Source organism: Nycticebus coucang, chromosome 15 (genome assembly GCF_027406575.1).
Source record: "Nycticebus coucang isolate mNycCou1 chromosome 15, mNycCou1.pri, whole genome shotgun sequence".
In the NCBI taxonomy this organism is placed as follows: Eukaryota; Metazoa; Chordata; class Mammalia; order Primates; family Lorisidae; genus Nycticebus; species Nycticebus coucang.
Window position 1 is genome coordinate 81,255,071 of NC_069794.1, and position 26,573 is coordinate 81,281,643.

At 44.3% G+C, this 26,573-nt stretch overlaps 1 long non-coding RNA gene across 2 annotated transcripts in view; it reads right to left on the minus strand.

The window, feature by feature from the left end:
• The window catches only part of LOC128566874 (uncharacterized), a 118,691-nt gene that overhangs the window by 18,976 nt on the left and 73,142 nt on the right, over positions 1-26,573 (minus strand). For both annotated transcript variants that reach the window (XR_008374658.1, XR_008374657.1), the window contains exons 3-4: positions 15,098-15,208; positions 2,460-2,557 (exon numbers count right to left, since the gene is read on the minus strand). This is a non-coding gene — a long non-coding RNA (uncharacterized LOC128566874). The remainder of the gene's footprint in view (positions 1-2,459; positions 2,558-15,097; positions 15,209-26,573) is intronic.

The following is a 26,573-nucleotide window of genomic DNA, read 5'->3' on the forward strand; positions in this document are numbered from 1 at the left end:
CCTAAGACAGACAGCCAGAAAAGGGCCTGGTCTCTCTGATCCCTATATATCACAATGCCTTCCTGTGGGAGGGACTAAACGTTTTTCTCTTGCTGTTTTCCATAATTGTTCTAATGACTTGGAAGCACCTAGTACCCTTTTGCCTCCCTGTCTCTGATCACAAGCAGCCTGAATCTCAGTTGCCATGGGCCACTGGTTCCCAGCCTCAGTGGCTTCAACACATCCTGCTGATGCTCTTTTCCCTTGCATCCTGCAGCCACGCAGACTCCTTGGCCAAGAAGATCTTGAAGCAGGCCTGAGAGCCTGTCCTTTTAACAAGCAACCCAAGTTGTTCCATTTTGGAAGCTCTAGTCCTGACCAGAGCAGGGACCACAGTGGCTGTGAACAGGGTGCTGAGCCGTCTCTCTCTCCAGGGAGGCAGGCAAGAAAGCTGGGAAAGAGAAAGGGGACAGGGATGGGACCCTGACTGTGGGGGCAGTTGCTCCGCCCCAGGACCCGAGGCCATGGGCTCCTGTTTGCCAGAACGGAAGCTTCAGCTCGGAGAGAAACTTCAGGGAGAGGAAGGCACCAGCCAGGGGCGGGTGGATGGACAAAGCCCTTAATCTGCTATCACCTTGTCCTTCAGCTAATCAAGGAAGGAACTGATTCCTGTTCCCTCTCAGGGATGACTGCCCCTCCCCCAGAAGGTAGAGTAGCTGGGTGTGTAAAGCCTGGGGACTGGGCGCCAGCTCCTACCCGGTACCTCTTCCCACATTCCTCGGATGTCTGGGGTCTGAAGTGGTCTGGGGGAGTTGCTTCTATGGATAAGACACGATCGCCCACCTTCTACCCATCCCTCCATGGACTGTCACTTCCTCAGGGCATCTACTGCATTCCGGGCTGCCTTTTCTTTTCTTTTTGCAGTTTTGGGCCAGGCTGGGTTTGAACCCACCACCTCCGGTACATGGGGCCAGCGCCCTACTCCTTTGATCCACAGGCGCTGCCCAGGGCTGCCTTTAACTAGGGAAAGGGAAGGCTCCTAAGTAATGTGACCCGAGATGGGAGAGGAGGTGAGCAAGCTCCCCTGGACTCAGGCTGGTGGTGCCTGCACTGTGCTGAGCTGTGCTTTTCACAGTCATTAACGTTCCCAGCAAGGTTGCAGGGTAATCTTATTCCCACTCCCAGATAAGAGAATCAAGTCTTAAAAGTAACTTTCCCAAGGTCACGTAGCCAGACATTTGGTGAAGCCCGGGTTCAGAGTCAAACATGCCGTACTTGGAAAAACTCATGTCCTTCACCCACATTAGCTGTCTTCCTCGCTTTTGAATCTGCACCCCACTCTTGCTCTACCACCACATCAAGAATTTTAAGAAAGCAAATCAGATTTAATATTGTAAAATTTTATTTAAAGTTAAGTACAAGTGTTTATAGGAAGCTGTCAGTGGATTTATGTTCTTTGATAAGCCAAAGTTGGAAAAGGCAGGCACTTTACAGTTGCTCATCTTCATGTGGCCTTAATGACCCAATCCCCAGCTGGGAACTCAGAGGGCTGCAGTGCCAGTGGCTTGGCGACCCATTTTCTGGGCTATTTTCTGCATTTAGATTTTAACTTGGGGTTCCCCTTGCCAGCAAAATGTGAATGTATAATTTTTTTTTAGGTGGGGGGTGAGGTGGTGATCTTTCATGACCAACCAGAAACTAACCAGGCACGTCAGAGGGATAGGATAAAGGAGATCTGTACCATTTACGACAGATAACTTCAGGTGTTCGCAGCCCAGGGCCCTTCCCTTTTTAGGAATATAAAGACATACTCAGGTAAGGGGAAAGTGAGATCATATTTACCCACAAAAGGAAATGCCATACTACATTCCCTTGCTTTTGACTGGGCTTACATAAACTCGTGAAGTTGCCTTGGGTTGACCAAAGTCTATTTATGCAGTTCTATACATATACATACATATTGCTTGTTTTAAGAAAAAAATCAAAAGGGCACAGTGGCCCACACCTGTAATCCTAGCGTCTTAGGAGGCTGAGGCTGGAGGAGCCCTTGAATTCGAGAGTTCTATACTAGCCTAAGCAAGGGCAAGACCTCGTCTCTACCAAAAATAGAAAAACCAGGGCCAGGTGCAATGGCTCAAGCCTGTAATTCCAGCACTTGGGAGGCTGAGGCAGGTGGATTGCCTAAACTCACAGGTTCAAGACCAGCCTGAGCCAGAGCAAGACCCTGTCTCTAAAAAATAGCTGAGCATTGTGATGGGTGCTTGTAGTCCCAGCTACTTGGGAAGCTGAAGCAAGAGGATCACTTGAACCCAAGAGTTTGAGGTCGCTGGGAGCACACTGCCCAGAGCCACAGAGTGAGACTCTGTCTCAAAAAAAGGGCATTTATGATTTGGTATCTCTGGATGGGGAAATGGAGAACCCAGAAAAGAGCTCCTGATGAGGATGATGTAGATGACAATTTCATCCCTGAGTTTACTCACCAAGTGTCCCTCACAGTGTGACTCACCACGGTCTCTCTAGGAGCCCCCTTTAGCAACATTCCACGCTGTTGTCTTCACATCTACTGTGGTTACTAATTCTGGAAAGAAGAAATAATGTATATTGGAACAAGCTCTATAGTTCACATAGCTGGTGACCAATGTCCTATATACCAATGACAACTAACGAGGTAAGAAGTGACTGAGCTATCACCAAAAACCTATTTGCAAAGATATTCGGGCATTCTTTCTACATGAAAGGCCCGGCCTACATTTTGCCACATTTTAAAACGTTTATTTTTTTATATTGTTATTTTAGTTTTTAAATTTTTTTATTTCAAATTAATATGAGGGTACACATTTTTAGGTTACACTGTTCTCACTTCCAGGGTAAAGTTGCATTTATAAAAGAGTCCCTCCCCCAGGGGGCGTGTTATACACCCTCACAATGTGCACATCAGGTGGGATCCCACCCCCTGCCTTCCCTTCTGCCAATTGTCCTTCCCCATCCTACCTCTCTCTACCCCTGTACTAGACTATATTTGTGGGGTTTTTTGTTTGTTTGTTTTTTTGAGACAGAGCCTCAAGCTGTCACCCTGGGTAGAGTGCCATGGTGTCACAATTCATAGCAACCTCCAACTCCTGGGCTCAAGTGATTCTCCTGCCTCTGCCTCCCAAGTAGCTGAGATGACAGGCGCCCGCCACAATGCCCGGCTATTTTTTGGTTGCAGCTACCATTGTTTGGTGGGCCCGGGCTGGATTTGAACCTGCCAGCTCAGGTGTATGTGGCTGATGCCTTAGCTGCTTGAGCCACAGGCGCCGAACCTATATTTTGTGTTTTGTTGTGAAACATTATAGGGGTTTGAAACATGACCATCACGAGCTATGATTTTTGAACTGGAGTTCACGAAGTCTCTTAGACATATGAGGCACTGCTAGGTGATGAATGCAGACTTGATAAATTTGTGTTGGCTCCTTCAGAGGCTGAATCAAAATTGTGACAGATTTCACCAGAAAAAACTATACAGAGAAGAATGGACAACATTTGTGTAGTTTTGGAAAAATGTGAATAGGTCACTCACTTCAGCCAGGTGAGGGACTCAGGAATGCAGATCATATGCCGTAGAGGTACATGTTCTATGCATGGATGCACGCTGCTGCCCACCCCGTCCCCCACACCTACTATGGATGAACAAAAATGGAACCATAAATGTTCTACAATGTCCCGTCTTCTCTACTATTCCTCAATACCCTACCCAGGAGCACATCTGGATGCCTGTTGTCCAGGCTAGAGTGCCCTGGTGTCAGCCTAGTTCACAACAACCACTAACTCCTGGGTCCAAATGATCTTCATGCCTCAGCCTCCTGAGTAGCTGGGACTACAGGCATTTACCCTGTATCACTGGCTAATTTTTCTATTTTTAGTAGAGATGGGGTCTTGCTTTTGCTCAGGCTGGTCTCGAACTTCTGAGCTCCAGGGATCCTCCAGGCTCAGCCTCCCAGAGTGCTAGAATTACTTCTTTGATGATTTCTCCCACCACTCCTTTAAAAAAAATTTGTATTTTGACATCTCAAATGTCTTTTATCACCACAACGCAGTTATGCCCCAACATTCTAAGATTAGACAGATGGTCTGCCAAGAAGCAGGGAATTATAATGAGACCCCGAGGACACACGAAAGCAGATGCTGAAGATCAGAGTTCCAGCTGGAGGTCACAAGTCTTCTATTCAAACACACTCCAGTGCTTTTCATTTCAGTTTGTTATAGAAAGTGTTTTTCAGGGCTGGGTGCAGTGGCTCTTGTCTGTGATCTTAGCACTCTGGTACCCGAGACAGGTGGATTGCTTGAATTCAGGAGTTAGAGACCAGCCCAAGCAAGAGCAAGAAGACCCTGATTCTACTAAAAATAGAAAAACTAGCTGGGTGTTGCAGGTGCCTGTAGTCCCAGCTACTCTGGAGGCTGAGGCAGGAGAATTATTTGAGCCCAAGAATTTGAGGTTATTGTGAGCTATGTTGATGCCATGGCACTCAACCCCAGGGTGACAGAGTGAGCCCGTGTCTCAAAAACAAAACAAACAAAAAAAAAAGTTGCTTTTCAGGAGGTTGTTTAAAATAATTTCATCCCAGACACCAGGTTTTATCAGTGATGCATGGCTCCATGAAATTTGTGTTTCCATCCTGTTGACAGGAATAAAAGTAATTTTTACTTTGCCTTTTTTTTTTTTTTTTGGTGGCATAAAGAAGTAAAACTATCAGAGTCCTTTAGGAAAGACAAGATTTGCTGGAGGAAGAACTTGTGGTTCTGAGGCATGACTTCAAAAGAGTTAGATCACACTTAGACCACTGCAGTAATTAGTACTCGTAATCTTTTTTATTATTTTTTTTATTTTTTGAGACAGAGTCTTACTTTATCACTCTCCACAGAGTGCTGTAGCATCACAGCTCACAGCAACCTTAAACTCTTGGGCTCTAGTGATCCTCTTGCCTCGCCTCTTATGTAGCTGGGACAACAGGTGCCCACCAGAATGCCCAGCTATTTTTCAGACACAGGGTTTTGTTCTTGCTCAGGCTGGTTTTGCGCTCCTGAGCTCAAGCAATCTACCCACCTCAGCCTCCCAGAGTCCTAGGATTACAGGCATGAGCCACTGCACCCAGCTATCTTTTTTTCTGTAGATGTTAAAAATGAAAATACTCAATAGACATAAAAATAGTCTAAAGGTTCTTTACTACAGATCTATCCTCTCCCTCCCAAAAGATACCCATAGAAGTGAGGGGAACACACATTAAGTTTTATTAGTTATGTTATATTAGTAACCAGATTTGTTATGGCAGCTTATTTGAGACTTATGGATTCTCTCAATACGTATGGAAAAGCATGGTGTTGTTCACCAATGGCCTACATCTGAACATATTTAGCTACCATGGAAACTACAAAAGAAGGACAAATATATTTATTCTAAAAGTCATTGATGGGATTTTAAAGCACCTTTCTTCTACAGAGTACCACAGTGTGGCAACGTGCTAGGGACTGCTGTTTTCCAGCATCAGCTCCCATCCTCTGAGGGCCCTAAGAACGATAGTGGACCGGTCCCAGAGCCCTCACGAATGGAGGGTGGGTCTATTGGGTAGAACACGTGGGGCCTCCACCTGGGAGTACCAGTAGGGCAACAAGTTCCCACAGCTGGAGGACCACCTGGGCGTAGGCTGAAGTAGTTGCCAGATGCTGCCTCTTCTACTGCACAGGAGAAAGAGCTCCTGGCGGTGCTGGAACAGGCTCTAGCTGGATCCCAGAATCTGTGGTTCTGTCCTTCTCTTTTTCTTTTTTTAGTGACAGAGTCTTACTTTGTTGCCCTCGGTAAAGTGCTGTAGCATCACAGCTCACAGCAACCTCCAGCTCTTGGGCTTAGGCAATTCTCTTGCCTCAGCCTCCTGGGTAGCTGGGACTATAGGCACCCGCACAACTCCTGGCTATTTTTTTGCTGCAGCTTGGCCGGGGCCGGGTTCGAACCTGCCACCCTCGGTATATGGGGCTGGCACCCTACTCACTGAGCCACAGGCACCGCCCTGTCCTCTTCTTCTTTTCCTCTGGCTGCTTGGGCTCTTCCCCTGTTTCACATTCAGTCTGTGACCACTGACAATCAAGGTATTAAAGGACTTCTCAGCAGGACTTCTCGGCCTGCCGTGTGGCAAACCAGATGAAAATATACTGCTGTCCTGCACAACAGTGATCATGAAGGTCTCTCTAAACTGGTAGAAATGACTTCTCATATCTGTCTCAGAATGGCATCACCCAGACCATCAACATCCGGTGTGGTGACAGTCTTGTCCTCTGGTGGGTCCAGGAGAGGCATGGCTGAAGCACACACTTATCTGCTATAGGGTCATTGGTTCTGTAATATGGGTCTTAGTGTTCTGATCAGCAGGGAGTCTTTTGGCTCTGTAGGCTTCTCGTGTCTGTACGGATCCTGCTCTTCTGACACTCTCCTTTCACCCAGAAGGAGCAAATGTGGGGCCAATTCCTTTTGTAGTTAGGTGTGGTCTGGGCCAGTTGGAGCAGCATGTCACCGGTGGGTGCGGCTTTCCCAGCAAACCTCTGGTTGCACTCCATCCGAGTTGGAAATCTCTCTCTCCACATCCTGTATGTAGCACTGTTGACATCTGACACATCATCTGAAAGACAATCCTGTGTCACGAACCTGGATGGGCAGGCCATACTCCGAGTCTAAGAGAGGGATGTGACATTCTTCAATTTTCTGTAGGTCTGGCACATTTCAGTCTTCTTGAAATACATGACGACCCCAGGGCACCAGCAAAACAGCGAGAAGTTCCTGGCACAGATTGTGCATTCCTTCCTATACTTCTCGCTCTCTTCCCTTTTGGTGTGTGATTCTTTTATTTAACACAAACACATAAATGGATCAAAAAGTCACTCATGTAGATATAAAATGACTCCAACCCCCAAATGCAAAACAGGTTTTAATAAGCTTAGATTTCCTGGTATATTACTCCTAACCCTAAGGGTTAGTAATGTATTGTCTACTTAATGCCCATGTTTCTGACTCAAGCTAAGGTGCTAGAAAAAGGAACATGGAGCTGGGCACAGTGGTACATGCTGGTAGTCTCAGCTTCTCAAAGGAGGCTGTAGCAGGAGGATTGCTTGAGCCCGGGAGTTCCAATCCAACAGGGGCAACATAGTGAGATCCTATCTCTAAAAAAAAAAAAGAGTCTGTGTAAATATAGGAAGCAATAGCTTCAATGAAACCTAAGCTTTCTCAGAGTAAGTGGGCAGACTCTAATTCTATCTGAACAGTCCTTTTCTGAAGATTTCTCAGCATGAATCTAAATCTCATAGAGTACCTTCAAAAACCGGGCTACCTAGTATCAGAAGTATGGCAATAAGTCCAACAGGCTGGAAATAAGGGTCATTTCCATGTAAATAATGGTAGAAGCAAATCAAGGGCTAGATACTGAGACCGGCCCTATGTCCCACAGTTAGAAGAGTAAGTAGCTAGACCCTAGGAGTGTTCCACTTCTTGGCAGATGGTTGCCCAAACACATTTGGTACTGCCACTGCCTCCTGTTTAAAGAGCTTTGTGTTCTGGGCACTCTCTTGTCCCCACGCTGAGTTTGAGAAGGTAGTGTCTTGATCCACAAAGTGGGCTATTTGGTACAACCAGACCACCCAAAGCTCTTGACCTGCATGACTGTGGTAAGAATGGTTTTGCTGAAATGATCCTCCAAATTAGGGGCACTAAGATCTCTCTGTATTCATCCTCATCCATAAAGAGGGTACCCAAGGATAATACTTCTACAAGAACTTATATTTGTTCTTAAAAGCTTTGTTGTAATGACTTTTATATTTGCTTGAAGCTCAGCTCACCTCTCTATCCCAGTCAGACTTCACGTGGGCTCAATTTCTGCTTTCTCTTTCTCAAGCACTTCTCAATCTTCTATCCCTCTTGATTTTTTTTTTTTTTTTTTTTTGAGACAGATCCTCAAGCTGTCACCCTGGCATCACAGCTCACAGCAACCTCCAGGTCCTGGGCTTAAACTATTCTCTTGCCTCGGCCTCCCAAGTAGCTGGGACTATAGGCACCCGCCACAACGCCCGGCTATTTTTTGGTTGTGGTTGTCACTGTTGTTTGGCAGGCCTCGGCTGGATTTGAACCCACCAGCTCTGGTGTATGTAGCTGGCGCCTTAGCCACTTGAGCTACAGGTGCCGAGCCTGTCCCTCTTGATTCTAAAAAGCTCTCTAACTTGCCATGCCTTATACTCCTCCTCATCACTAGGGCACAGTGCAGCCAGGGATCACTTATTTTTCTCCAGCTCATCCTTGGCCTCCTACAATCTTTAAGACAGAGTCTCACTCTGTTGCTCAGGCTGGAATGCAGTGGTGTCAGCCTTGCTTGCAGCAACCTCAATCCCAGGTTTAGGTGATCTTCCTGCCTCAACCTCCTGAGTACCTGGGACTACAGATGCCACCCCAATGTCCTGCTAGTTTTTCTATTTTCTGTAGAGATGGGGTCTCACCCCTGCTCAGGTTGGTCCTAAACTCATGAATTCAAGCAATTCTCCCGACTTGGCCTCTCAGAGTGCCAAGATCACAGGCGTGAGCCCAGCCTGCCTCCTACAATCTTCACTGTGCCCTTGCGCCTCCCCTTAGCCAAGCATTTTGCTTCCTGCTCTGCTGACTTCTGTTTCAATGCCTCAGCTCAATGTTCTTGAACTGTCACTGGGTTCTTCTTCTGAATGAAGCCTGGCTTGCTCATAGTGGCTCCATCTCACTGTCACTGTTGGGGTGCCCTCAGCACACAAACTCTGATTCTGAGCATCCCTGGGACACTCTTGTCCTCCACCCCATGACTTCCACTCGCTTTCTCTCTCCTGAACACATCTGCCACTGCTCCACTCCATCTTTTCATCCTCAATGTCTTCCTCTTTTTCACTGTTATCTCCTCATTGCACACTCTAAACATCATCTACTTCCAAGTTGCTTTCTCCTATCTCTTCAGGCTCTACTCTATCCCAAGGTCCATTCAATCTCTCGTACCCATTATCACCAGTCCAGTCCTGTAGACCCCACAGCAGGGCTGGCCAGACAACTGCTCCTCCTGTTCCTCAGGCTTTGCCTCCCGTTCTGTGGTTTTCCTAAGGAAAAGAAATTCCTCACCCTCATCTGAGGACTCCACAGGGGCATAATCTGGCCTCTTTCTGTCAACAGAACATTTGACCTTCACTTTCTCCATGGACATCTCCCCTTTCTCAATGCAGAGCAGGATGGCCCAGCACAGACTGAATAGGCAGCTGCTTTACGAATGTGCTTGGGACCAACATGCTAATGGCAGCAGCGGTGATTCCCCAAAGTGACTGATTCCAAACAGTGAACATCTACAATGTCAACAGTACTTTCCACTGGGTCTGCAGACCACTGCTGCACGTACTTTTCTTGGGTCCTTCAGATACATACATTCTCCCAAGGCATGCCTGGCCATGAGACACCCACAGGCTCCCAGTTTTGCCTGTTTCGGGTGTGGTACCTAGACAGGTAGCCACCTTGACAGCATCTGGAGGCTATGGTAGCTTCCAGGGTGAGAGGTGGAACACTTCATGACCTGGGGTCTTCCCCTTGCAAAGTAGAACTTATACCGCAGCCATTTGATCAAATCAGGCCCATCTAGGAAATGTCCATGATGATTAATTTAAGGATTTGGGACTGATTGCACCAGCCAAGTTCCTTCATGGTGGTACCTAAACTAGCTTCAACTGGGTCTCAGAGAGACTGTGACTAACTTCAAGGAGAGCAGGGATTCTAAAGGATTCTAGGCCCCACAGTCACAATGACAAAATTAATCTGTTAAGTCTCTATAAATACATACCCACACTTTCTGAATTTTTTTCCTACCTCACAGAGATTTTCCATTCAAACAGGAAGGGCCAAAACTCCAGGCTCTACCTAACTAACTTTAGAATTAGCAGGTATTTTTTCATTCTGGAATTGAAATAGTTTAGGCATGAGGGTCTTGCCCATGGACAATAGGAGTGGCAGTCTTGAAGGCAACTCTGCTTTATTGTTCATGGTATTCACACCAAAACTCCTTACAGAGGTGTACTGGTTGGAGAATTGTCTTGAGGAAACGTGCCTCTGAGCCTGGTGCACCTGCACCTGATGACTGAACTGTCCTGTCTGTACCCCTTTGCCTGGGGTGAACAGACCAGCCTCTCTGCACCTGAGTGTTCATTTCTACTCCAGAGGTGAGAGACAATGGGAGCCACTGGTCTTTATTCTGTTTCCTGGCCAGCTCCTAAAACCCTAGGAATTCCCAGATTGATTTATAAAGGTGTCTTTTGTATGCTACTGAAATTCATTATGGCTAAGTACCTTTAGATAGCTTCTGGGTGACAGAAAGACCAAAGCACGATTTAACTCCAGACCCACTCCCCCAACCTCTGAGCTCCAGAGAGGGGTTTGAGGCTGATGATTTCATCAACCATGCCTATGTAAGGAGACTTCCACAAAACCCCAAAGGACTGGGTTCAGAGAGCTTTTGGAGAGCTGAAAATGTGGAGATTCCTGGAGGGCTGTGCCTCTGGAAAGGGCATGGAAGCTTTGCACCCCTTCGACCATACCTCACCCTATGCATCTTTTCCATCTTGTTATTCCTCTGTGTCCTTTATAATAAATAGGTCAACGTAAGTCAAGTGTTTCCCTGAGTTTTGTAAGTTGCTCTAGCAAATTAATTGAACCTAAGGAGGGGGTTGTGGCAATCCTTGATTTGTAGTTGGTGGGTCAGAAGAACAGATCATCACTTAATGATTCACCCCCATTTATATTCCCCAGTTTTTTTCTGTAGCCACTGGGCCTAATCCAGGGCAAGTAGAGAACTGGCACTTCCTGCTCTTTGTTGGAATTCAGGTGAGTCAGGAGGTGCCTGAATGTAGAAATGTGTGTATTTCTCTGCACTTCTGGCCCCTAGTCTTTTAAATAGCCTACTGATCCTGTTTTAGATTGTAACATCTTCTCTTTTAAAAAAAATTAAAACTTTTTTTTTCTTATGTGCCCTCTCCCATCTTGGTTTCAAATTCGTCTTCTATTTGTATGGATTTCCCCTTCAGCGAGGCAGCTTTCCTCAAAAGTATAGTGATCCTTGCCTGCCTAGTCAAGGATTTAAGTACAAGGTATTTAAAATGCTACCTGGCTGGGCAAGGTGGCTCATGCCTATAATCCTAGCACACTGGGAGGTAGGTGGATGGTTTGAGCTCTGAGTTCCAGACCAGCCTGAGCAAGAGTGAGACCTCCATCTTTACTAAAAATAGAGAAAATATTAGCTGGGCATTATGGTGGGTGCCTGTAGTCCCAGCTACTTGGGAGGCTGAGACAAGAGGATCACTTGAGCCCAAGAGTTTAAGGTTGCTGTGAACTATGACACCACGGCACTCTACCCAGGGTGAAGGAGTGAGACTCTATCTCAACAAAGAAAAAAAATGCTGCCTGATGTGAGGCCAAGGTGGGAGGATTGTTTTGAGTCCAGGAGTTCTAGGCCAGCCTGGGCCACACAGTGAGACCCCATCTTAAAACAAAACAAAACAACACAACACGATATTGCTTGAAAGCCCTGTGTGTGAGGTGTCCTGTAGTGATGCTGTCACAGGGAGATGAAGCAGAGTGCCCAGCCACTCTACTGGGAAAAAATAAATGTCTGTATACATCTTTCTCTTTGTCAGGCTAGTTTCCTCAGAAAAGAATCCTCTAATCTGCACCCCATATAGACAAAGTTGAGTGATCTCACAATTTACTTGAAGATTTCCACTCACTTTCCCTGTTTTTCCACAAGAGAACCCATCCTTGTTCTCATCAGTGCCTGGGTTCCCCAAGTCTAGTGCAGCACTGTCCACAGTACCCAGCCACCTTGGATAATTCATGTGGCTACCTGAATTAACACAGTAACTGACATACTAGAAAAAACATTTTTTTTCCCTTGGGGCACATGTGGCTCCTAAGCTATCCAAGGTAAAGAGATGTGTGAGTTACATATGTTTCACAAGGCTCAAAACTAGTGTGAGTTAAATACAACCCACATGGAAGTTAATGTGTTAAAATTTAAATTAAATTTAAAATTGAGTTCATTGCTGACACTGGCCACATTATCAGTGGCTTTTGAACCACTTGCTGAAGGATAATACAGATACAAAACATTTCCACCATCACAGGAAGTTCTACTGGACAGTGCTGGAGATTGAACTTCACATTTTATACTTGTGAAGTACTTTCCTAGCTATACTGTTGGAAGGGGGAATCTGGAAGTTTGATTATTCCTTTTTTTTTTTTTTTTTTTTTTAGAGACAGAGTCTCACTTTGTCTCCCTTGGTAGAGTGCTGTGGCGTTGATACAGGACAAGTGGCGTCCCAGCCAGCTCATGGAGCTGCGGGGCGCGGACATGCTGCCTCCACCTTGGCCATGTTGGTGCGGTGGCAGCAAGCAGCCGAACCAGCAGGCTGGAGGGTGGGCAAGGGGGCCCCATTTCCTCGGCCTGGGAATGAAAGGGATTGTAGCCATTCATTTGGGACTCAGACCCGACCCAGACATGTCCCAGACACACTAGATGTAACTACCTAGCCCCACTAAATGTAACTACTGAGGGCCAGACATGTCTCAGACATGTTGTTCCAGACATGTCCCAGACAGGATGTCCTAGACACACTAAATGTAACTACCCAGCCCCACTAAATGTAACTACTGAGGGCCAGACATGTCTCAGACATGTTGTTCCAGACATGTCCCAGACAGGATGTCCCAGACACACTAAATGTAACTACCTAGCCCCACTAAATGTAACTACTGAGGGCCAGACATGTCTCAGACATGTTGTTCCAGACATGTCCCAGACAGGATGTCCCAGACACACTAAATGTAACTACCTAGCCCCACTAAATTTAACTACTGAAGGCCAGACACGTCTCAGACATGTTGTTCCAGACATGTCCAAGACAGGATGTCCCAGACACACTAAATGTAACTACCTAGCCCCACTAAATGTAACTACTGAGGGCCAGACATGTCTCAGACATGTTGTTCCAGACATGTCCCAGACAGGATGTCCCAGACACACTAAATGTAACTACCTAGCCCCATGCGACCCTAGTCAAAGATGCTACAGTCAGAGAGAGAGAGAGAGAGAGAGCACTTTTCTCTCCTGACTGGCGCTTCTGTATTCTTTTCTGTAAATAAATCCTGTCTTACCACTGATCTATGGTCCATGGATTGATTCTTCAAATCACCAAGACCAAGAACCTACTGAAAAGCGAAACTCCAGTATCAGCATCACAGCTCACAGCAACCTCCAGCTCTTGGGCTTACGCAATTCTCTTGCCTCAGCCTCCCGAGTTAGCTGGGACCACAGGCACCTGCCACAACGCCTGGCTATTTTTTGTTGCAGTTTGGCCGGGGCTGGGTTCGAACTCGCCACCCTCAGTATATGGGACTGGTGCCCTACTCACTGAGCCACAGGCACTGCCCTGATTATTCTTTATATAATATCGTCATTAATTAATTTTTGACCCCAACCTCAGAGACACCTTTGTTGAACTTGACTGTTAACCATACCCCACCCTAACACACATACTTTGAGGCAGGAGGTTTCAGGTCTCTGCTGTTAATTACCCTTCACCCATCTGTCTTCCATCTTCTCTATCCTACTCCTTTACTATCACTCTAATGGATTTTAGGCAGGGAGCAGAGATAATATGTGTGCTCGATGTGTCATGTTAAACCCAAAATCATCCTGAAAATATTTGTCACATAACTGGTGACAAGGAGTCACTGCAACCCAAACTCCTGGGCTCAAGTGATCCTCCTGCCTCAGCCTCCTGAGTATGTGGGGTTACAGGAATGTGTCACCACCCATGGCTGATTTTTTAATTATCTGTAGAGAGAGGGTCTTGCTATGGTCCCAAATTTGTGGCTTCAAGCAATCCTCCCACCTCAGTTTCCCAAAGCTCTGACAGTATAGGCATAAGCCACCATACTTGGCCAGGCAAAGTTTTTTTTTTTTTTTGTAGAGACAGGGTCTCACTTAATTGCTCTCAGTAGAGTGCCATGGCATCACAGCTCACAGCAACCTCCAACTCCTGGGCTTAAATGATTCTCTTCCCTCAGCCTCCCAAGTAGCTGGGATTATAGGTGCCCGCCACAACGCCTGGCTATTTTTTTGTTGCAGTTTTGGCTGGGGCCAGGTTTGAACCTACCACCCTTGGTATATGGGGCTGGCACCCTACTCACTGAGCCACAGGTGCCACCCAACTTTATTTTTTTTTTGTAGAGACAGAGTCTCACTTTTTCACTGTCGGTAGAGTGCAGTGGAGTCACACAGCTCACAGCAACCTCCAACTCCTGGGCTTAGGTGATTCTCCTACCTCAGCCTCCCGAGTAGATGGAACTACACTACAGGCGCCCCACCACAACACCCCGCCATTTTGTTGTTGTTGCAGTTTGGCTGGGGCCAGGCTGGAACCTGCCACCCTTGGTATATGGGGCCAGCGCCCCACCCACTGAGCCACAGGCACCGCCCCACAAGGTTATTTTCAAGACTAAATATTAATGTGCTTTACCCACAGCCTGAAGAAGAGTCACACAGCTGAGCTCATCCCATATAAACTAAACCTGTGTAAACCTTAAGTCTGGTGAATATGAGAATAGACGTATGTTGATGTAAACCACTGAGTCTGGAGTGGTTTGCTATCTAGCATTATATTGCAATAAATGTCTAACACCATGGGAAAAGGGTCTTTACAAACAGGACTCTAAAATTTATTTTAAATATAAAATAAATTATTGGATTATTTATCTATGTTTAGAAGAATAACAATTCTCCCTCTATAATAGAAAATTATGTCTTATCATTTGTTGCATTTTATCTAATGGTATTTTTGTAAGATAATCGTCAATAGGAATATTGCAGGTTTTTAAGGGATCATAAGCAGGTACTGTAGGACACTTTGACATCATTGCTATTTTTTTCTCTTTCATTTGAGAAGGATATTTCATTAATAAGTAATGATTATTACACAAGTTACATCAATATCTGTGTGCCTCTTTCCCAAAAGATAAATTATAAGCATTGTTACAAAATAAGAGAGCACGTACTGTTGGTGAAATTCTGATGAGAGGAGTCCTTCTTTGTCCAGAAATATGCTCGCTTCTCAATGTTTCCACTGAGTTATGATAAGATGTCTCTCAGGATCAAAAGGTTCTGCCCTGGGGGATATATACAAAAGTCAGAACCAGCGTCAGGCTTAGTGGCTCACACCTGTAATTCTAGCACTCCAGAAGACCAAAGCAGGTGGATTTCTTGAGCTCAGGAGTTCGAGACAAGTCTGAGCTAGAGCAAGAAGCCATCTCTAAAAATAGTAGGGCGTTGTGGAAGACACCTGTAGTCCCAGCTACTCGGGAGGCTGAGGCAAGACTGTCACTTGAGCCCAAGAGTTTGAGGTTGCTGTGAGCTGTGACACCGGGGCCCATGGGTGACAAAGTGAGACTCTATCTCAAAAACAAAAAAAAGAAAAAAGTCAGAACCAGAATGTCTCTCCATGTTTCAAAGCAGGTGCCTACAGAACACAATGCTGAGGACTGTGGACTAACCCTTCCATGTCTGCTCATAGGACCAAATGAACCACACTGTCTTGGAAGTTCTGGCCTTGGATAACAAAGAGCATTGTGCAGAGAGCTGGAAGCAGTCTCTATTGTCCCAGATAGTGAATGAAGGAATAAAGTGAACTCCTTTTGGCTGCTTTATCTCTTGGTGTACTGAAATTTTAGCTGCACCAGAATTGAAAGAATCAGAGAAAAGTCTGACCAGATGGGGGCAACATCCCAGTATTTGGCAGATCCTAAAATGATACCTTGGTGATAAACACTAATTCTTAAAGTATATGAGCTTAGATTACTTTACAAATTAATGTTCATGTTCACCAGAAAGACTCTGGAATATGTGTATTATTAAAAAAAGAAAACCTCATGTTTTCTTTAAAAACATTACATTGAAACTCATTACAATGAAAAGTGTTAATACTAGCACTGTTATGATTATCCGGGGCTATGATATCCTTTTAGGAAGTCATGTATGTTATGTTCATTTGTCCATTTGTTCATTCATATATGTAAAAACATGGAGCACTGACTTTGTGCTAGGCATCAAGCCAAATGCTAGGAACACAAAAGTGGGCGGCTTTCACAGGGATTACCTGAAGTCCAAGGGGGAAAGCCAATAATTAGAAGCTATTAAGTCAGCATGATCAGTGCTAACAGCCAAGTGGAATGAGAGCACATGGGTTCCCTAACAGGTGGAGGGATGTCAAGGAAGGCTTTACACAGAATTTAAATTGAGTCCTGATCATACTTTCTTGATATATGCATTCCCACTGTAACTACCTATCATTCACTGCCTTCTTAGCTCACCATCCACCAGAGGAACTGCTTCTGTGCTTAAGGGACCCCCTGATGACACATTCAGGCCATCTCCTCTTTTGCCTTGAGTGTCTGCAATGTCTAAGTGAGCTTGGCTTCAGCACTGTATTTATTCCGCCATTCCTACACCTGAGCCTAAGAATCACTCCTGAGAGGAAATTTTTGCATTTGAAAATTCATGTTGTGTGAAATACAAATGTTTCCTACTTAGCAAGTTTTTAAAATTCACTTTTCACGTAGTAAATTTACTAAGAAATAGAAATACTTGTACTTTCTAAACTGAGGCAATTAGCTAGAGGAAAACAAAACTGATTCTAGATACATCTGATAGGTTTTAAAAAGTGAAGACACTTTATTTAAGTGGCATTATCCTGGTATGTGTTCATCCAACAGGTGCTAGGAAACAGCTGTTCCCTAAATGCTTAGCTCTCAGCAAGCAATCATATACATATATTTTTCCTGAATATCAGTACATATATTTTTACTGAGTATCAGCAACTGAAGAAAGTATTTACCATTTAATTTCATGATTTCTAAACACAATTTTAAAACTTTTATTGACTACTGCAAACAGGACCAGACATGGTGATAAAAGATAAATAAATCCCTGACGTATAAATCAATGCTCTTAATTTATTAGTTCATGGCTAAAGAAGTTCACAACTAATCTTAACCCTCCATAAGTCTTCCTTTTTGGGGGGTGTAAGAGACTCACCACACTAAACTGAACCAAGTTGGTCTTCACAGGAACATACTGAGTGTATGTAACCGATAGCAAAGTCCTGTTGATTCTTCTGCCCTGTGTAATTTCAAAATTGTCTTCACATTATCTTTGGCCTCACATTCCTTTAGGCCTACAAATTTGTCATCTCACCTACTGTAATAACATCAGAGCTAACCTTTCTGCCATAGTTTTGACCTTTTCCAATCCATCCTTGTTTAACTGCTGCTAATGTGATCACCCCCAAAACAAAAGATACACGAAATCCTTTGAAGTCACTGAAGTCTTCAGGATGCAGCCCAAACAAACACCCTTGCACAACCCACTGCTTCTCTCATCTCACTGCTGTTGGTGCTTTACCACGAGCATCCAATGTTCCAGTCATACCTGACACTGCACGTTGAACCCCCCCAAGCATCCTCATGCCATGGTGTCCCCATCAAAAGCTTATCACAGGCTGTGTCTCCTCAATTCCTGCCCATGAACTTCAATTTATTTTCTCACCCCCTTTTTTATTTTAGAAAAATTTAAAAAGTTTTAAGACACCTATGTGTCCTTCGCTTATATTCACCAGTTGTTAATATTTTACTGTATTGGGGTTCACTTGCTCTTTCCTGACATACACACATCTTTACTTTGCTGGATCACTTGAGAGTAAGTTCCAGGCGTTATACTTTATTCTTATATTCTGCAGCATGTACCTCCTAAAAATAGGACAGTCTCTTGCACAACCACAATGATCACGCTCAGGAAATTGGGTATTAAAATACTAAAATTTAATTTGAAGATGCAGTTGATATTCACATTTCTCCCCACTTGGTTTTTATTAATATTTTTTCTCTCAAGGCTAAACTTTAGAAAAACACATGACCTTTCAAAATATATACACGTGTAAAATGCACTTGTTTTCTCTCTTCTACATTTTTATTACACTACTTTTGTATACTTCTATTGAAGCTCTTATAACACACAATCACATTATCTATTTCCTTTTCTGTAGTATCTGAAACTCAACTAGACTCGTTATAATTCCCTAGCACTTCATATACTACCTGGCACCGGATGATGAATGAATGGCAATATTCTAGATTCTCATTCTATTCTCGCTATAATTAGGTAATGCGTGTCTCAGAACATTCCAGGTGGCACCTCTTGTGTTTTAAACTTTGCCTCTTATTTCAAACACTGCTGTGGTGCCCAGCCCTGTATAGGCTTCTACTATCCTTGGGCACATGCACCCTGGCAGCATCTTACTGTGGTTTATGATGTGCACCTTGTTTCTGGCCTCAAGGCTACATTGATGCTATGACACAGGATTCCCCTGGGAAGCCCCTGGCCCTCGGGCATGTACCATCTGGAAATGGGGTGGGGAAAGTTAGAGGAGTAGTGAAGGCCTTGTAAGTCACCCTTGACCACTGAGGGGCAGGAGCTCATAGAAAAAAATAGTTTCCCTATTTTGATCCCAGGTTGGCCAATTCTGAGATGCATTTTATAGGAATCTCCCACAGGATTAAACAGCAGATACTCATAATAGCTCCCAGTTTAAAAAATCTGATCCTTGTGACACAGGACAAGTGGCATCCCAGCCAGCTCGTGGAGCTGGGGGGCGCAGACCGGCTGCCTCCGCCTTGGCAATGTTGGTGCAGTGGCAGCAGGCAGCAGAACCAGTGGGCTGTAGGGTGGGCAGGGGAGTCCCATTTCCTATGCCTGGGAATGAAAGGGACTGTAGCCATTCATTTGCGACCCAGACGTGTTGTTCTAGACATGTCCCAGACAAGCTAGATGTATCCACCAAGCCCTGCTGAATGTAACTACCAAGGGCCAGACATGTCCAGACATGTTGTTCCAGACGTGTCCCAGACAAGCTAAATGTAACTACCTAGCCCCGCTAAATGTAACTACTGAGGGCCCCATGTTGTTCCAGACATGCCCCAGACAGATGTCCCAGACACAATAAATGTAACTACCAAGCCCCGCTAAATGTAACTACCGAGGGCCCCATGTGACTATATATACCCTTAGATAAAGAGCCTACAGACAGACAGAGAGGGAGAGAGAGCACTTTTCTCTCCTGACTCAAGTTTTCTCTCTGCCAGGAGCTCTGGCGCTTCTGTATTCTTTTCTGTAAATAAATCCTGTCTTACCACTGATCTGTGGTCCTTGGATTCATTCTTGGAATCACCAAGACCGAGAACCTACTGAAAAGCAGAATTCCGGTATCACTTAGATTGGCTTTCCCTCCCTCTGGGGGCCATTCTTTCATCTCCCACAGTCTGTTCCTTGGTGTCACATTCCCCCAAACTTCCTACCTCCAAGACTTTGGTATAGGCTTTCTTTCAGGAGAGCCCGAACTAAGACAGTGTGGTAATAAAAAAGGCCATGGTCTTGGGAGCCAGATAGATCTGAATTTGAATCCAAGTTTGGCCATTCACTAATCACGACCGTGGCAGGTAGTTTAACGTCTCTTACCTCACTTAGGGGCGGCACCTGTGGCTCAGTGGGTAGGGTACCGGCCCCATATACTGAGGGTGGCGGTTCAAGCCCAGCCCTGGCCATATTGCAACAACAAAAAATCACTTAAGCCCAGGAGTTGGAGGTTGCTGTGAGCTGTGACAGCATGGCACTCTACCGAGGGTAATAAAGTGGGAGGATAATACTTTGTAGGATTACAGTAATAAGAAATTCTTTCTCCTTTCAGAGATATTTACAGTATATGTACATACACAGAATATAAGGTCCGAGAGTAATGACTGACTATAACAAACCACGTTGGGTCTGTGCAGCTTAGGAGAGACCTCACTCTTTCCATTTCTCTTAAAATTTACTGCCCCTTCCTTCAGATTCCTGGGGGTGGGCTCATGTGCTCACATCTTTACTAGGTTTTGTGATCCACCCCCTCTTAACCACAACTAATTGCACTATGAATAGGTTCTTTCTCTTGAGAAGAAAAGGCTGTTAATTTCTCACAGGGCTTTAGCTATAAAATGTATATCCGGGATCTGTGGAGAGGCCATATTTGGCCACATGAATGAAGCAGTGCAAAAATCTGGTCTAGAGAAAGAAACAAAAATGAAACCTAGTACTTCATGAAGAAGGAACAGAGGCGAGAGACAGAGGGCGCAAGGAGAAAGAACTTCTTGGGGTATGCCGGCTTCTGGTCCCAGGGTCCATTCCCTTTGCAGGCCTAGCTGCATTCTTCCACCTACATCCCTTTTTCGCATTGGCTAATTTTTAGTTAGCAACTGAAGTTCTAACTAATGCATTGACTATTACATTAATTCATAGAATAAACAATGCCTAGAATTATTTTTTAAAAATAATCATCCTAAATGCAGGGAAAAGATAAACCACATTTCTCTTACAGATTAAATCTAAATTTCAGGAAGAAATTCTCAAGCCTTGAATAAGAAACTCAAGAAAACTAGTTTAGACACCATGACTTAACAGAATACATTGTTTCATTTGTACCCAAGATGTTCAAAGCTTCTAGACCTCAAAAGTAGTCTTTATTCAAAAACTTCTAATCTTTTTTTTTTGTAGAAACAGGGTTTCACTTTATTGCCCTCGGTAGAGTGCCGTGGCATCACACAGCTCACAGTAACCTCCAACTCCTGGGCTTAAGCGATTCTCCTGTCTCAGCCTCCCGAGCAGCTGGGACTACAGGCGCCAGCCACAATGCCCGGCTATTTTTTTGTTGCAGTTTGGCCGGGGCTGGGTTTGAACCCGCCACCCTCGGTATATGGGGCCGGCGCCCTGCTCACTGAGCCACAGGCGCTTACCATAACCTTTAAAGTTACAAAGGAATGTATAAAGACTAATTATGCTTGAACTACTCATCTGTATGGATCTTAACAAGATATTCCAGGTTACTGATACACTTAGTGGGAAACGAGAATTATTCAAGAGAAAAGTACTACTTTCTCAATAGGAGAAATGTCAAAGAGACAGCAGCTTCGGAAGCTGGTGCCACAGCTGTCAGCAAGCAAGAAACACCAGCATTATCTTCAAAGACAGAATTCATTAAAACAAGTTACTGAATCCTTAAGACACTGAAATTAAATTTACTTACACAACAAATGAAAAACACATGACTTTTTATGCTAATATTTTTCAAACATCATAACTCTTAGGATTTTATTTTATTTATTTATTTTTTGTAGAGACAGAGTCTCACTTTATGGCCCTCGGTAGAGTGTGGTGGCGTCACACAGCTCATAGCAACCTCCAACTCCTGGGCTTAGGCGATTCTCTTGCCTCAGCCTCCCGAGTAGCTGGGACTACAGGTGCCCGCCACAACGCCCGGCTATTTTTTGTTTGCAGTTCGGCCAGGCCGGGTTTGAACCAGCCACCCTCGGTATATGGGGCTGGCGCCTTACCGACTGAGCCACAGGTGCCTCCCAACTCTTAGGATTTTATGTAAATATTTTTAAAGAGTAATAATTGTGTAATATGTTTTTCTAGTCTAATATAATTTGCACTGAATCCTAGACTTTAGGGTTCCTTTTCCACGTGTTCAGCTTTATTTTTATACAAAGTAGTATTTGTATGGAAATAAGTTATCTTTCAATTCTATTAAAAATTCCTTCGGTGCTGCACATAAGTATAAATAATGTAACTGATGAGAATTCAACCCTACATGTAATCGTAGTGATAACCAATACCAGTTCCAAGGCTGAAAAAAAATGCTTTACCTGTATTCCTCTACCTTATTCACTTTACTTTTTCAGGTCTCTCTGGCCTCAGTTAGGGAGCAAGCCTCTTAAGAGGCAAGACCATGCCCAGTGCCTAGCACAGTGCTCTGACCATAGCCAGGATCTGATAAATGTTGATCAAAGGATCCTAGATTTAACAGATTTTCCTTAGAGAAAAAAGGGCTTTGAGGGTCATTTAACCCAATTCTCTAAAAACCCATCCTACTTCATCAACAACCAGCTTTTATAAAAACATCTCTTTAGGTCAAGATAAATTATTTCATATACTACAACAAAGCTAATTATTACCTGATTCTTAAACCCAGTCCAACTCTGCCACTTTTTAGTCTAGTACCTAATGGTTCTAGTTCTAACCTAGGAAGTTACATAGAATAGAGTTAACAGAAAGAGCAGGGGACATTGTGGAGACAGTAAGATAGGAAATAGGACGGACTTGAACTTCAAGTCTATCACTTCAGTATGCTACCATGGTCTTTGATTCTAGAACAGCTATGCAGTGCCCCCGTGGTTCCTGTGCTCAGCTCCCTCCTTTTTTCACATGTCTGGCATGTCTTGTATATGCCTGAGAAGGATCCATGCTAAAATTGTAATGACATATATACCTAAATTAGCATCATACAAACTTCCAAAAACTAAGCCTATGCATGAGCTATTAAAAAAAGGATAATGAAGAGAACAGGATTTGAGTTGCTGCTTCTTGTGTTTCCCTTGGAGCTCTCCCAGGCAGATATAGAACAGAAAGCTTTTCTTGTCAATTCTCATTTGTGGTAGTCTGGAAATTGAACCCTTGCTACTTTGAGATGTGCTACCTTGATTGCCTACTTACATGTTTCAATGGAAAGGTAAAAATAATAATTAAAAAAAAAAAACACCAGAATTCTAGATACTCCGTTCTCCATAATTTGATGCAATTCAGTTTATGTTCACTTGGCAAAAGGGAACATTGCTGGATTTTAAGAACTAGTTTCTGTATCTTACATCTCATTCTTAGCCAAAATTCTAGAGTTTAAAACCATTTGCTCACCAAGACCTCAGTGGAAAAAATTTTTAAAAATAATGGAAACATAATTCATGTAAAAAGTAGATATTTTTTTTTTTAAGATGAAAAAATGTTCAACCTTGCTGGCTTTAGAGAAATATGAATCAAAATGGCTGGGCTTTCAGCACGAATACTAGTTATCAGTAAGTCTGTGTCTAATAGCAAAGGCTGTGAAATCTCCCTTTTTCCAAAGACATTTTGATGACATAAGATTCAATCTCCCCAGTGTCCCACAAATACTGTAAACGTTGATCTTCAAAACTACAGGAGCTTGGCCAGTTATGGTGGCTCATGCCTGTAATCCTTGCACTCAGGGAGGCCGAGGCAGGAGGACTGCTTGAGTTCAGCAGTTTGAGACCAGCCTGAGCAAGAGCAGGAGCCCATCTCTACTAAAAATAGAAGAATAAGCTGTGCCTGGTGGCACCACCCTATAATTCCAGCTACTCAGGAGTCTGAGGGAAGAGGATCGCTTGAGCCACCCAGGAGTTTGAGATTGCAGTGAGCTATGATGCCACGCATGCCACTCTAGCCAGGGCAAAATGAGTGAGACTCTATATCAAAGAAAAGAAAAAAACAAAACAAACCCAAAACAAAAACCAAAAACAAAACTACAGCATTTTTCTTTTTTTTTTTTTGAGACAGAGTCTCACTATGTTGCCCTTGGTAGAGTGCCATGGCATCACAGCTCACAGCAACTTCAAACTCTTAGGCTTAAGCTATTCTCTTGCCTCAGCCTCCCAAGTAGCTGAGACTACAGGTGCCCACCACAATGCCCGGCTATTTTTTTTGTTGTTGTCGCAGTTGTCATTGTTTAGCTAGCCCAGGCTGGGTTTGAACCCACCACCCTCAGTGTATGTGGCCGGCGCCCTACTCACTGAGCTACAGGCTCTGCCAGCAGCTTTCTTTTCTTTATTCTCAAAAACAATGACTTTGGAATGTGATCTGGGACCAGGTTCCTTAGCACTACTTGGGAACTTGCAGTGAATACAAATTCTTGGACCCCACCCCGGACCTGCTAAGTCAGAAAGTCTGGGAGAAGGATCCAGCAATGTTTTTTTTACAAGCCTCCAAATGATTCCTCTGAATGGTAAAATTTGAGGACCTACAAATGCAGACTGGATTATAATCTCCTTAAGGGCAAGGACCAAATTTGAAGTTTAACCCTGGCACATGGCTCATGGTAGGTGTCCTAAATGTGCTGAACGAACCAACGGTCTATATGCCACTAAATGTACCTGGGACTGTGGTGGAGGGCAAAATCACTCTCAGTGGAGAGAATCATTCTGATCAGCCTAGATTAGGCACTGGCCTCACTCCACGGCTGGCTGCTCCCTGTGCCTCTATCATGGTCCTCTCACACAGAGGGAGAACCCGCTCCCTCTCCATTGACAGTGGGTCTTTGAAAAGACATTAGACTACTACATAGGTTAAACTCCCAATCCCCCTCAGACTGCTGAGTTTCAATGCTGGTTTACTAGGTGAGCTTCTTGGAGCATTGAATTTAATTTAAATAACCTGTCAAAACTATGCAGTAATGGAGGCCAGACTTAAACCAACTGTGTACACTATCTACACCTCTTCGACAACATGGGATATCAAAAAGGAGTGTTCACAGGTGTGTTTATAGTAGGGCGGCTGCTCCAACACATGAGATCTAAATTTAGATAGCCACATGGGGAAATCCAGTTTTTAAGAAAATGGATGGAATTCACAAGACAAGGGGCACCTGGAATTCTGTGGAGTTCTCACTGCTGCTGCTCAACTAAGACATAATTAAGCTGAAGATTTAAAAAAAGTATTTAAATCCAAGTCTCTATATTAACTAATAGGGGGCTGAGAAGGAGACTGTATATTAAAAGCTAAAAATACCTTCACTTAGAAACAGCAGATTATAAAAGGATATGTGACTGACAGTTATTAAATAATTAAGAGCATGACTAAGATGAGTATGTATTCATTCACTAAAATCTCATACTCCAAAACAAGTAGGAAAGGTAGTACAGAATGATGGATGACTCCCACACACGCTTTACCTACCAAGTGTCCCTTAGCATTAAGACTAGATCAGGGCCGGGCGAGGTGGCTCATGCCTGTAATTCAAGAACTTTCAGAGGCTGAGGCTGGAGGATTGCCTGAAGCCAGGAGTTGGAGAACAGCTTGAGCAAAAATGAGACCCTCTCGCCACTAAAAAATAAGAAAATTAGGCAGGTGTGGTGGATGCCGATAGTCACAGATACTTGGAAGGCTGAGGCAGGAGGATCACTTGAACCTAGAGTCTGAGGTTGTGATGAATAGGATGACACCACAGTATTCTAGCCTGGGTGACAGAGTGAGACTCTGTCACAAAACAAAACACACCCCAAAACTAGATTAGGCTGGGGGTGGTGGCTCATGCCTGTAATCCTGGCACTCTGGGAAGCCAAGGCAGGAAGACAAGCGACATAACAAGACCCTTTATCTACAAAGATAATAAAAATTAACCGGGCATGGTGGTGTGTGCCTATAGTCCCAGCTACTGTGGAGGTTGAACAGGGAGGATGACTTGAGCCCAGAAGTTCAAAGCTGAGTTATGACTGTACCACTGCACTCTAGCCTTGGTGACAGACAGAGACCAGGTCTCTCTCTTTTTTTTTTGTAGAGACAGAGTCTCACTTTATGGCCCTCGGTAGTGTGCCGTGGCCTCACACAGCTCACAGCAACCTCCAACTCATGGGCTTAAGCGATTCTCTTGCCTCAGCCTCCCGAGTAGCTGGGACTACAGGCGCCCGCCACAACGCCCGGCTATTTTTTGGTTGCAGTTTGGCCGGGGCCGGGTTTGAACCCGCCACCCTCGGTATATGGGGCTGGCGCCTTACCGACTGAGCCACAGGCGCCGCCCGAGACCAGGTCTCTTAAAAATAAATAAATAAAGAGTAGATCAGACCCCTAATGCACCTGCTCTCATAGCACTTACCAGAAAGTGTAAATACTTAGTGATTTGTGTAGTTGATAGTCTCTCTTTCCTTATATCCTGTAAACTCTATGAGTTCTGGGATTATATCCTACTTACTCCAGGGTCTGGCTCAATAAATATTTGTTAAATGAATAAATCAGAAAAGAGGAGCTCCCGAAGAGGCTATAAGGAAAAACTAGGAAGAGAGAAATAACCAGGAGAAGTAGTGTCATATAAATCAAAGGAGGAAAAACGTTCCCTGACGGGTTGGTCAGCAGTGTCTAATACCACAAAGGCACCAAGTACGATAAAGGTAAAAAATTATCCTTTGCCTTTGGCAAACGTGAAGCTTATTGGTAACCTTAGCAAGAACTATTGCATCAAGGAACAGAAGCTATTTGCAGTGGGTTGAGTCATCAAACAGGCATAAGGAAGTAGGGATAGCCAATTACAGGTTACTCGTCTAAGAAGCTTGAATCTGAAGGGAAATAGAGTTAGGTCAGTAGCTAGAAAGTAATGTGGGGTCAAGGGGCTGGTTTTTTTCTCCATGGAGTATAAAGGTGTAACACTGGATGAGAACCACTTGAGATAAAAGCCAGTATCAATAGAGAAGTTAAAAACAAATTTCTGAAGAGTTGGGAAGAAATTGTATCCGGCTGAGGTTGGAAGCACACTTCTTCCTCTGAAAAAGAGAAGAAAGTATAGGTTCCTGTGGGGGTAAATTTCAAAGAGTTAAGGCAGAGACTCAGAAA